We start from the raw sequence: 13,192 nt of genomic DNA on the forward strand, positions 1-13,192 counted from the left end.
GAGAGAGATTGTGGAGAGCTTTGTAGGTTAGGGTTAAAGGAACACTATCAAACCAAGTGTTCGAAAATGACAATGTACAAATTATGTCTAAGTAGCTGTGTAAACATTTTCCTACTTTTTATGTTAAATATCAGAGGAAAAAGCTTTAATTCATTGTGTGTAGATCTTAGTTACGTTTGGAATGTCTCATTTGCACAGGTATGAATCTCTGCAGTCTGACATGCTAAGAACAGTGTAATATTGAAGCAGAGTTATATAACAAAAGCCTGTCAGGTATCAGGTTTCACACACAAAATTACAAATGTTTAAGTTGCACATAAGATACATTTCCTCTGCTCTCTGTGAGAGAGCTCTCTGTGAGAGAAAGCTCTGCCTGTCCCTGACTGAGCTCTCTGCACACACAGGGTTAACAGATGCACTGTGAGGCAATTCCCCCTCCCCTCATGCCTCATTCTGGGTCAGATTAGAGCAGACTACCATCAGAAAAGTGTGAAAGGAATTAGATAACAGTAAACAAAGAGATAAGGATTAAGATGTAAACACTTCCACTAGTACTTAGCAGCACTTCCCAAACATTTCCTATCTCATTTGAAAAAAAAAAAACATGTTAATTGATAGTGTTCCTTTAAGTGTTTGAACTGGATCCTCTGGTTAATTGGTAGCCTGCTTCTCCATTACTCTAATCTAGGTTTTCCGCTGTGATCAAAATATTGACGGACCGTCATGTGTTATTTTATGGTTGCATTATGTAAATCCGAGCCCGCTCCTTACTCAGAAATGAGTGGCTGAGAGAAGCCTGAGCTTGCATGCTTATGACAATAAGTAAATTCGGGCACGCCTCTTAGAAATGAGTGGCTGCATGCTTATGGTTACAATATGTAAATCCGGGCTCACCCCTTGCTCAGAAATGAGTGGCTGAGATGCCTGGGCCTGCATGCTAATAGTACTGGTGGGTGAGATAACACATTTTTCAGCTCCTGGGTAATAGGGAGAATTGGCACCTCATAACATGCATAGGTGTAATCTTCTCAGGATGGGCTGCTGGATTTCTCCATTATGTACATGTAGTTTATGCTAATCATGAAATCCCCGTCGTGATACATCTTCTTCACCTGATATGGGATTAACCGTTTCCGACTCCATGCAGATCTCTGTACAGCAATTCTTCAGTGTTCTTCCTTTCCCCCAGACCTAGTCATTACCATACATTGTATCAAGTGAGATTTCTATCTTAGCCTCAGCTGGATTACATATTGCGTGGATATCCACTGTTCTTGTAGTCATATTATCACCAGATTTAGCATTTTTCTTTTTGCATGATAATTATTATCGCCACCACCATAAATTAGGCTAAGTATTATTATCATCACCATCAATAATTGGCAATGTACTATTATTATAACCACCAATTATAAGCAATGTATTATTATTATTATTACTACTACCACCAAATAATTAGCAATGTATTATTATTATTAGTATTATTATTATTAGTATTATTATTATTATTATTACTACTACTACTACCAAATAATTCACAATGTATTATTATTATTCATATTGTTATTATTATTATTATTATCACCAATAATTGGCAGAACAATTATTACTATTGTGATCATAATCAAAAGTTGGCATTATCATCAACATCATCATCGTCATCAATAATAATAGTTAGCAGGGAATTATTATATTATTTTTGTTGTTACCACCAATAATGGGAAAATATTATTATTAATATCATAGCTTCCAACTGTCGCTCTTTTGGAGGGACAGTCCCTCTTTGGGAAGTATATCCCTCTGTCCCTCTTTCTTCCTCATTTGTCCCTCTTTCAAGATTGATGTACAGATCTGTGTAGCTATATGTATTTCTCTATTGAAAAATGTGTTTAACTGACTCTAAACTTTATTCCCATACTTTAAATTGATTTATTTCTTATTTTCAAATGTTAATATCAAGAAAAATGAACCAGGATAGAAAGAACCAGTGTAGTTTTAATTACAAAACAACATTTTTTTTGTAAATCTTTATGGTTTGTGTGACTAGGGGTGTGGCGGGTGTGTGACTAGGGGTGTGGCAGGGTGTGGCTTAAGTGTCCCTCTTTCTCATCTCAAAAAGTTGGGAGGTATGTTAACCACTTAACGACCGCCCCCAGCCGATGGGCGGCGGCAAAGTCCGGGCCCAAACGACCGCAATACGCCCATCGGCGGGGGCGGCATCAGCGGTGGCTGTGCGGCGATCGCGTCATCAATGACGCGATCGCCGCCGGCAATAGGCTCCGCCCACTCTGCACGGAAACCCGCCGGCCAATTAGCAGCGCCGGCGGGTTTCAAATGCGGCGATCCGGCCAATCAGAGGAGTATAATACACTTTGTTATTGTAACAAAGTGTATTATACTGGCTGCCTCCTCCGCTGATGGTCACTCGTCGTGCGACCATCAGAGAGGACGGCAGCCCTTACTGTGAGCATATCAACACCCGTTTTTACCCACACAGACCACCCGATCGCCCACCCCAGCCCTCAGAACCCCCCCTGCTCACCCCAGCACACCACATTTTGCACCCAAGCACCCCCATAAAACCCATCAATCACTCCCTGTCACTATCTAGGGACGCTATCCCCTAGGTTAGGTCCCTAACTGCCCCCTAAGGTCCCCTGATCACCCCCCCTACCCTCAGATCCCCCCCAGACCCCCCTCCCAGACCACCCCCCTGTATAGTGTATACAGCTATATAGCTGCCTTACCCACTGATCACCTGTCTATCACCCATCTATCACCTGTCTATCACCCCTTGTCACCACCACCCATCAGCGCAGACCCTAAACTGTCCCTTGGGGGCACCTGATCACCCACCCAGACCCTCAGATTGCCCTCAGACCCCCCCCTCCTGATAACCTCCCCAGTGCATTGTTTACATCTATTCTCCCCTGTAATCCCTCACTGATCTCCTATCGTCACCCCCTGTGTCTGCCACCCACCAGATCAGGACCCAGTCTGCCCCGTGCGGGCACCTAATCAACCCCCCACACCCTTAGATCGCCCTCAGCCCCCCCCCCCCCCCCCCAATCACCTTCCCAGTGCATTGTATTTGATTGTGCTGCAATTGTATTTGATTGTGCTGACATTCAATTTCATTGTGCTGACATTCAATTTCATTGTGCTGTAATTGTATTTGATTGTCCCGTGATTTTTTTGATTGTCCCGTGATTGCCCTTTGATTGGCCTGTGATCGTCTTTGATTGTCCCGTGATCGGCTTTGATTGTCCCGTGATCGGCTTTGATTGTCCCGTGATCGGCTTTGATTGCCCTGTGATTGCCCTGTGATTGGCCTGTGATCGGCTTTGATTGTGTCGTGATTGGTTTGATTGCCCTGTGATTGGCCTGTGATTGGCCTGTGATTTGCTTTGATTGGCCTGTGATCGGCTTTGATTGTGTCGTGATTGGTTTGATTGCCCTGTGATTGACTTTGATTGTCCCGGGAATTGAGTGCCCTGTGATTGGCCTGCGATTGCCCTGTGATTGCCTTTGATTGTCCTGTGATTGTTTCTGATTGCCTCCGATTCCCCACTCGCCACCACCCCCCTGTCACTATCCAAGTGATCTAAAAACAGTGAAAACTGTCACTTTTTTAGTATCACTAGTGTTAGCAGTTAGGCCAGTTAGCTAGGCCCCTTTGTAAGTGTCAGTTAGTGCTCAGCCCACTGCACCACAGTCACTAATTAGCGTCATCACTGTCGCTAATCAACATTGGTACTATATAGTATCTGTAAGTGATCATTACTGATCGCAGTCAGATCTATTAGGGTCACTAGGATCCACAAAAAAAAACGCAGTGTTTGCCCGATCAGGCCTGATCGTTCGCCTGCACTTGCGTTCAGCCCGCCCCACCGCAGTGACAGAATTTTTTTTCTGATCACTGCAAAAAACACTGTACAATAGCTGTGGCACTGTAAACCTCAGTTTTGATTTATTTTTTTTATCAAAACTCAGTGAGCACAGCTTTCTACCTCTCAAATACTCCCTTTTGCTAGGTAGGTGCTCTTTTTTCTGCGTAGTCTCAGAGGAATACCCCCTAAATTTAGCAGCCCACCATGGCAAGAAAGGGGTATTCCGATGATGAGGTTCTCAGGTACATGGCCCAGTCGGATGAGGACGATTGGGACGCCTCATTCGACGAATCTTCCGGGTCAGAGTTTGAACCTGAATTGAGCAGTGGCTCACTGACCGATAGTGATGACGAGGTTGAGGTCCCGGCTAAAGCCAGGCGTACCACACCCCATGTTGTTGGACCGCAGGTGGCGCAGGATCAGCCTCAAGGGCAGCAGAGTGGTGTTCGTGCTGGTCTGAGATTTCATAGTGGGGCAGGCACCAGCAGCACAACATCTCCTGGACCTAGCACCAGTACTTCCGTAGACCCTGGTGAAGTGGCGAGCACCAGCATGGAAGTTGAAACTGGTTCGGTGGCACGTGCAGTAAGATCCCAGTCGCAGCCACCAAGAAGACGGGCCCGTACTACCCCTAATTTACCAGAGGTGCTGGCAAACCCAAATTGGCAATCCCCTGATTCCGCCGCACCCGTACTTCCCCCTTTCACCGCCCAGTCTGGAGTCCAGGTGGAGACAGATAATCTAGGATCGGCCCTAGACTTTTTCTATCTGTTCTTCACCCAGGATCTCTTGGACTTAATTGTGGCAGAGACCAACCGTAAGGCCACACAATATATAACCGCCAATCCAGAAAAGTACCTTGCCCAGCCTTTTCGGTGGAAACCAGTCCAAGTTTCCGAAATGAAAATTTTTTTGGGCCTTCTCCTTCACACGGGACTAGTAAAGCAGAATGTGTTGCGGTCTTATTGGTCTACGGACCCAGCACATCATGTTCCCCTGTACTCTGCTGCCATGTCCAGGACACGATTTGAGAACATCCTGAGCTTCCTGCACTTCAATGACAACGAAACCTGTCATCGAAGTGACCACCCTGCTTTTGACCGGCTCCACAAAATTCGACCCCTCATAGACCACCTGTCATCCAGATTTGCAGATGCTTATACCCCTGACCAGATAAAACAGAAAGGACCGGCACCGCTGTCTTGTATCAAAGCTCTTTTAATAGCACCAAAGTGGCAGCAGTGACAGACTGCTGTTTCGGTTTACACCTTTATCAAACTGCTCAAAGCCATAAAAATTGTGACAAGACAAACACCTTTAAATACCCCCTTCCTGTATGGGAGGGGCCCCAGCTTGGGGGTGTGGTGTACAAGCTAATTCAGGTATTACACTTTTTTTCAGTGTGCATGAAACATGAGCATATTTGCATATTACCATTGAAGTTCCCTCTCAGGTCCGCTCTGGGGCCCCTCCCATACAGGAAGGGGGTATTTAAAGGTGTTTGTCTTGTCACAATTTTTATGGCTTTGAGCAGTTTGATAAAGGTGTAAACCGAAACAGCAGTCTGTCACTGCTGCCACTTTGGTGCTATTAAAAGAGCTTTGATACAAGACAGCGGTGCCGGTCCTTTCTGTTTTATCTGGACTGCACTTCCCAGGAGGCACTGGGGAGAGACCTTGGGCACGCTGCATACTCTTTTTTGGAAACGGTGCTCCCTCTCTTTTGTTTATATGTATACCCCTGACCAGGACATCTGCGTAGACGAGTCCCTCATACGCTTTACCGGGCGCCTTCGCATCAAACAGTACATCCCAAACAAGCGCGCCCGGTATGGGGTGAAACTGTATAAGCTCTGTGAAAGGGCCACAGGCTATACATCTTATTTTAGGGTCTATGAGGGAAAAGACTCAAAATTGGAGCCGGTCGGATGCCCTGACTACCTGGGGAGCAGTGGAAAGGTTGTGTGGGACTTGGTGTCACCCTTGTTCCAGAAGGGGTACCATCTTTTTGTGGACAATTATTACACAAGTGTGGCCCTCTTTCAGCACTTAAAAATAGAAAAAATCCGATGCTGTGGCACCGTGCGGCCTAGTCGCCGGGGCTTCCCCCAACGGCTCATTACCACCAAACTTCAACGGGGGCAGAGGGCCGCCTTGTGTGCTGACGACCTGCTCGCGGTGAAATGGAAGGACAAGAGGGAGGTTTACTTCCTGTCCACCATTCACGCAGACACGACAGTTGAAATTCAACGGCGAACTAAGGTCATTGAAAAACCCCTTGTCGTCCACGAGTATAATACTAACATGGGAGGGGTGGACTTCAATGACCAGAGGTTAGCGCCCTATTTAGTTGCTCGAAAAACAAGACGCTGGTATAAAAAAGTGTCTTTTTACCTCATTCAATTGGCAATTTACAACAGCTTTGTTCTCTACAGTAAGGCTGGGAGAACTGGCTCGTTTATTCAATTTAATAAACAGATCGTGATGGAACTCCTGTATCCAGGAGGTGCCGTGGCCCAACCCCAAGATGCAACTAGCCGGCTACATGGAAGGCATTACGCCTATCCAATTCCGACTACCCCAGGTCAACGAATCCGAAGAAAACGCTGTCGTGTCTGCAGCAGGGCTGGAATAAGGCGTGACACCACTGTTTATTGTCCCACCTGTCCTGACCAGCCTGGCCTATGCCTAGGGGAGTGTTTTGAGAGGTACCACGAGCAGGTACACTATTAGAGAATAGGGAACTCCACACACAGCGGTAGGCACACAAGGGTCTCTCAGTGCTATTTCACACTGCTGCGATGCGTTAGGGCAAAATGCCTAGCAAAAGTCACACTTTGCGGTCCCCCCCTACGCCGGAAGTGCTTGACTTAACGCTAGTGCATGCCTACGTTACTGCGTGGCTTCTGTGGCAATATCGATCGGCGCGGAAGTCATGTTAGTCTATGGCGACGCAGTTCATTACTAGGCCGAATGCTACTCTTGTGGTATTGCCTGAAGGTCTGTTTTGGACGATACGGTGCGGCGGGCTCGACCCACCGGATATGTCAATATGCAGTGTGAAACCAAACATCGGGTTTCCAGAGACCCTAATACACAGGGCTGCCAGAAACCTCTCCTTTCACTTGGGACAAATTGCGGAATGTATTTCGCCACAACTCTGTGCGATTTGCACTTCGCACATTGTTCCATGGGGGAGGAGAGGTTTGTCCTCGGGAGGTAAGTTAAAAAAAAACAAAAAACAGGTAAGCAAAGAAGTTAATGTTTGGTTTGCAATGTTAAGTTTTTTATTAAAAAAGTTCAAAGGTTATTAATGTTAATGAAGTAATTGCTTTGCTGCTTGCTTGTTTTTTGGGTTTTTTTTTCTCTTTTTCCATCCAATAACCTTCCAGGTGGACCGAGCGAACGACTAACCAGCTGCAGTACTGATGGTGCATCCTGACAGAACGTTGCGCGTCTGTCAGCTTACACACAAGTCGGTGCATGCAGCGCTGCAGGACGAGATTTCTCCTCCGCAGTCAAAAAGATACGTTTGCCGAGGCATATGGGCCGAGGAGTGGTGTTGGGGATTCATATGCTTTGGCAAACACTTTGTATCAAAAAAGAACTCTGGCAATGATTTGTTCATCCACATCGATCGGTGTGAATGGATAAATCAGGTTTGCCAGGGCATACGAGCTGGTGGGTTTGGATTTTTGGGGCGGCAGCTCCTATGTCCTGGCAGACGCCTTCCCCTCCTTTTTGTATTGTTTTGTCTTTTTTTCTATCCAGACCGACCAATCAGCTGCAGCACTGATGGTGCATCCTGACAGAACATTGCGCGTCTGTCAGCTTACACACAAGTCGGTGCATGTAGCGCTGCAGGACGAGATTTCTCCTCCGCAGTCAAAAAGATACGTTTGCCGAGGCATATGGGCCGAGGAGTGGTGTTGGGGATTCATATGCTTTGGCAAACACTTTGTATCAAAAAAGAACTCTGGCAATGATTTGTTCATCCACATCGATCAGTGTGAATGGATAAATCAGGTTTGCCAGGGCATACGAGCTGGTGGGTTTGGATTTTTGGGGCGGCAGCTCCTATGTCCTGGCAGACGCCTTCCTCCTCTTTTTTTTTTTTCAAAATTTTTTGGCATCCACATTGATTGATTGTTTGACGTTCATTTTTCCTTTCAGCCCACAGTGCATTACCCTTATGCCCAATATAAGGAGTATAGCAGAAACTCCTAATACTGGCCATACATGTAATGATTGCAGAGACCCTAAAATGCCAGGACAGACCCCACGAATGATGCCATTTTGGAAAGAGGACACCCCAAAGTATTCCGTGAGGTGCATGGTGAGTTCATAGAATGTTTTATTTTTTTGTCACAAGTTAGCAGAAATTGTGGTTTTGTGTTTTTGTTTTTTTTTTCACAAAATGTCATTTTCCGCTAACTTGTGACAAAAAATAAAATTTTCTATGAACTCACCATGGCCCTCATGGAATACCTTAGCGTGTATTCTTTCCAAAATGGGGTCATTTGTGGGGTTTGTTAACTGTCCTGGCAAGTGGGCGGGGTGCTAAATTTTGAGCACCCCTGTAAAGCCTAAAGGTACTCATTGGACTCTGGGCCCCTTAGCGCAGTTAGGGTGCAAAAAAGTGCCACACATGTGGTATCGCCGTACTCGGGAGAAGTAGTATAATGTGTTTTGGGGTGTATTTTTACACATACCTATGCTGGGTGGGAGAAATACCTCTGTAAATGACAATCTTTTGATTTTTTTACACACAATTGTCCATTTACAGAGTTATTTCTCCCACCCAGCATGGGTATGTGTAAAAATACACCCCAAAACACATTGTACTACTTCTCCCGAGTACGGCGATACCACATGTGTGGCACTTTTTTGCACCCTAACTGCGCTAAAGGGCCCAAAGTCCAATGAGTACCTTTAGGATTTCACAGGTAATTTTGCGGAATTTGATTTCCAGACTACTCCTCACGGTTTAGGGCCCCTAAAATGCCAGGGCAGTATAGGAACCCCACAAATGACCCCATTTTAGAAAGAAGACACCCCAAGGTATTCAGTTAGGAGTATGGGGAATTCATAGAAGATTTTATTTTTTTGTCACAAGTTAGCAGAAATTGATTTTAATTGTTTTTTTCCACAAAGTGTCATGTTCCGCTAACTTGTGACAAAAAATAAAATCTTCTATGAACTCACCATACTCCTAACGGAATACCTTGGGGTGTCTTCTTTCTAAAATGGGGTCATTTGTGGGGTTCCTATACTGCCCTGGCATTCTAGGGGCCCTAAACCGTGAGGAGTAGTCTTGAAACCAAATGTCGCAAAATGACCTGTGAAATCCTAAAGGTACTCATTGGACTTTGGGCCCTTTAGCGCAGTTAGGGTGCAAAAAAGTGCCACACATGTGGTATTGCCGTACTCGGGAGAAGTAGTATAATGTGTTTTGTGGTGTATTTTTACACATACCCATGCTGGGTGGGAGAAATACCTCTGTAAATGACAATCTTTTGATTTTTTTACACACGATTGTCCATTTACAGAGTTATTTCTCCCACCCAGCATGGGTATGTGTAAAAATACACCCCAAAACACATTATACTACTTCTCCCGAGTACGGCAATACCACATGTGTGGCACTTTTTTGCACCCTAATTGCGCTAAAGGGCCCAAAGTCCAATGAGTACCTTTAGGATTTCACAGGTCATTTTGCGGAATTTGATTTCCAGACTACTCCTCACGGTTTAGGGCCCCTAAAATGCCAGGGCAGTATAGGAACCCCACAAATGACCCCATTTTAGAAAGAAGACACCCCAAGGTATTCAGTTAGGAGTATGGGGAATTCATAGAAGATTTTATTTTTTTGTCACAAGTTAGCAGAAATTGATTTTAATTGTTTTTTTCCACAAAGTGTCATGTTCCGCTAACTTGTGACAAAAAATAAAATCTTCTATGAACTCACCATACTCCTAACGGAATACCTTGGGGTGTCTTCTTTCTAAAATGGGGTCATTTGTGGGGTTCCTATACTGCCCTGGCATTCTAGGGGCCCTAAACCGTGAGGAGTAGTCTTGAAACCAAATGTCGCAAAATGACCTGTGAAATCCTAAAGGTACTCATTGGACTTTGGGCCCTTTAGCGCAGTTAGGGTGCAAAAAAGTGCCACACATGTGGTATTGCCGTACTCGGGAGAAGTAGTATAATGTGTTTTGTGGTGTATTTTTACACATACCCATGCTGGGTGGGAGAAATACCTCTGTAAATGACAATCTTTTGATTTTTTTACACACGATTGTCCATTTACAGAGTTATTTCTCCCACCCAGCATGGGTATGTGTAAAAATACACCCCAAAACACATTATACTACTTCTCCCGAGTACGGCAATACCACATGTGTGGCACTTTTTTGCACCCTAACTGCGCTAAAGGGCCCAAAGTCCAATGAGTACCTTTAGGATTTCACAGGTCATTTTGCGGAATTTGATTTCCAGACTACTCCTCGCGGTTTAGGGCCCCTAAAATGCCAGGGCAGTATAGGAACCCCACAAATGACCCCATTTTAGAAAGAAGACACCCCAAGGTATTCAGTTAGGAGTATGGGAAGTTCATAGAAGATTTTATTTTTTTGTCACAAGTTAGCGGAAATTGATTTTAATTGTTTTTTCCCACAAAGTGTCATGTTCCGCTAACTTGTGACAAAAAATAAAATCTTCTATGAACTCACCATACTCCTAACGGAATACCTTGGGGTGTCTTCTTTCTAAAATGGGGTCATTTGTGGGGTTCCTATACTGCCCTGGCATTTTAGGGGCCCTAAACCGTGAGGAGTAGTCTGAAAATCAAATTCCGCAAAATGACCTGTGAAATCCTAAAGGTACTCATTGGACTTTGGGCCCTTTACCGCAGTTAGGGTGCAAAAAAGTGCCACACATGTGGTATTGCCGTACTCGGGAGAAGTAGTATAATGTGTTTTGGGGTGTATTTTTACACATACCCATGCTGGGTGGGAGAAATAACTCTGTAAATGGACAATCGTGTGTAAAAAAATCAAAAGATTGTCATTTACAGAGGTATTTCTCCCACCCAGCATGGGTATGTGTAAAAATACACCCCAAAACACATTATACTACTTCTCCCGAGTACGGCAATACCACATGTGTGGCACTTTTTTGCACCCTAACTGCGCTAAAGGGCCCAAAGTCCAATGAGTACCTTTAGGATTTCACAGGTCATTTTGCGGAATTTGATTTCCAGACTACTCCTCACGGTTTAGGGCCCCTAAAATGCCAGGGCAGTATAGGAACCCCACAAATGACCCCATTTTAGAAAGAAGACACCCCAAGGTATTCAGTTAGGAGTATGGGGAATTCATAGAAGATTTTATTTTTTTGTCACAAGTTAGCGGAAATTGATTTTAATTGTTTTTTTCCACAAAGTGTCATGTTCCGCTAACTTGTGACAAAAAATAAAATCTTCTATGAACTCACCATACTCCTAACGGAATACCTTGGGGTGTCTTCTTTCTAAAATGGGGTCATTTGTGGGGTTCCTATACTGCCCTGGCATTTTAGGGGCCCTAAACCGTGAGGAGTAGTCTTGAAACCAAATGTCGCAAAATGACCTGTGAAATCCTAAAGGTACTCATTGGACTTTGGGCCCCTTAGCGCAGTTAGGGTGCAAAAAAGTGCCACACATGTGGTATCGCCGTACTCGGGAGAAGTAGTATAATGTGTTTTGTGGTGTATTTTTACACATACCCATGCTGGGTGGGAGAAATAACTCTGTAAATGGACAATTGTGTGTAAAAAAAATTAAAAAATTGTCATTTACAGAGATATTTCTCCCACCCAGCATGGGTATGTGTAAAAATACACCCCAAAACACATTATACTACTTCTCCTGAGTACGGCAATACCACATGTGTGGCACTTTTTTGCAGCCTAACTGCGCTAAGGGGTCCAAAGTCCAATGAGCACCTTTAGGCTTTACAGGGGTGCTTACAATTTAGCACCCCCAAAATGTCAGGACAGTTAACACACCCCACAAATGACCCCATTTTGAAAAGTAGACCCTTCAAGGTATTCAGAGAGGGGCATGGTGAGTCCGTGGCAGATTTCATTTTTTTTTGTCGCAAGTTAGAAGAAATGGAAACTTTTTTTTTTTTATTTTTTTGTCACAAAATGTCATTTTCCACTTACTTGTGACAAAAAATAATATCTTCTATGAACTCACTATGCCTCTCAGTGAATACTTTGGGATGTCTTCTTTCCAAAATGGGGTCATTTGGGGGGTATTTATACTATCCTGGAATTCTAGCCCCTCATGAAACATGACAGGGGGTCAGAAAAGTCATAGATGCTTGAAAATGGGAAAATTCACTTTTTGCACCATAGTTTGTAAACGCTATAACTTTTACCCAAACCAATAAATATACACTGAATGGGTTTTTTTTTATCCAAAACATGTTTGTCCACATTTTTCGCGCTGTATGTATACAGAAATTTTACTTTATTTGAAAAATGTCAGCACAGAAAGTGAAAAAAATCATTTTTTTGCCAAAATTCATGTCTTTTTTGATGAATATAATAAAAAGTAAAAATCGCAGGAGCAATCAAATAGCAGCAAAAGAAAGCTTTATTAGTGACAAGAAAAGGAGGTAAAATTCATTTAGGTGGTAGGTTGTATGAGCGAGCAATAAACCGTGAAAGCTGCAGTGGTCTGAATGGAGAAAAAGGCTCTGGTCCTTAAGGGGCGAAAAGACTGTGGTCCTGAAGTGGTTAATATTACCACCAACAATTGGCCATGTATTTTTGTTACCACCAATAATTGGCAGTACAGTATTATTGTCACCAATAATTGGCAGTACATTATTATTATCACCAATAATCAGAGGCACATTATTACTATTACCAATACTTGGCAGAGAAATTATTACTATTGTGATCATAATCAAAAGCTGGTGGTGCATTATTATCATCATCATCAATAATTATAATAATAATTGGTAGTGAATTATTATTATATTATTATTGTTGTTACAATTATAATTAGAACGACCAATACTTTGTAGTGAATGATTATTATTATTGTCACCACCATTAATTGGCAGTGCATTCCATGGCAGTGTTTGGTAATACTGCATATATCGGGTTTGACACTCCACAACGTTACCCAGCGGTGAAAAACTATCTCGTGTGGTTGAGTCTGAACACGGCAACCACCATGCTCAGATGCAACTACATAAGGGAAACTTTTCCACCACTTGCCCACCGCCTGTGCCAAGAGCTAGCAAGTGC

General features: G+C 43.9%; 1 protein-coding gene across 1 annotated transcript in view; it reads left to right on the forward strand.

Moving 5' to 3' along the window:
* Window positions 1-13,192, forward strand: part of BAALC (BAALC binder of MAP3K1 and KLF4) — a 98,142-nt gene that overhangs the window by 67,348 nt on the left and 17,602 nt on the right. The window lies entirely within an intron of this gene.

The sequence above is a fragment of the Hyperolius riggenbachi genome, chromosome 5, assembly GCF_040937935.1.
Source record: "Hyperolius riggenbachi isolate aHypRig1 chromosome 5, aHypRig1.pri, whole genome shotgun sequence".
Classification (NCBI taxonomy): domain Eukaryota; kingdom Metazoa; phylum Chordata; class Amphibia; order Anura; family Hyperoliidae; genus Hyperolius; species Hyperolius riggenbachi.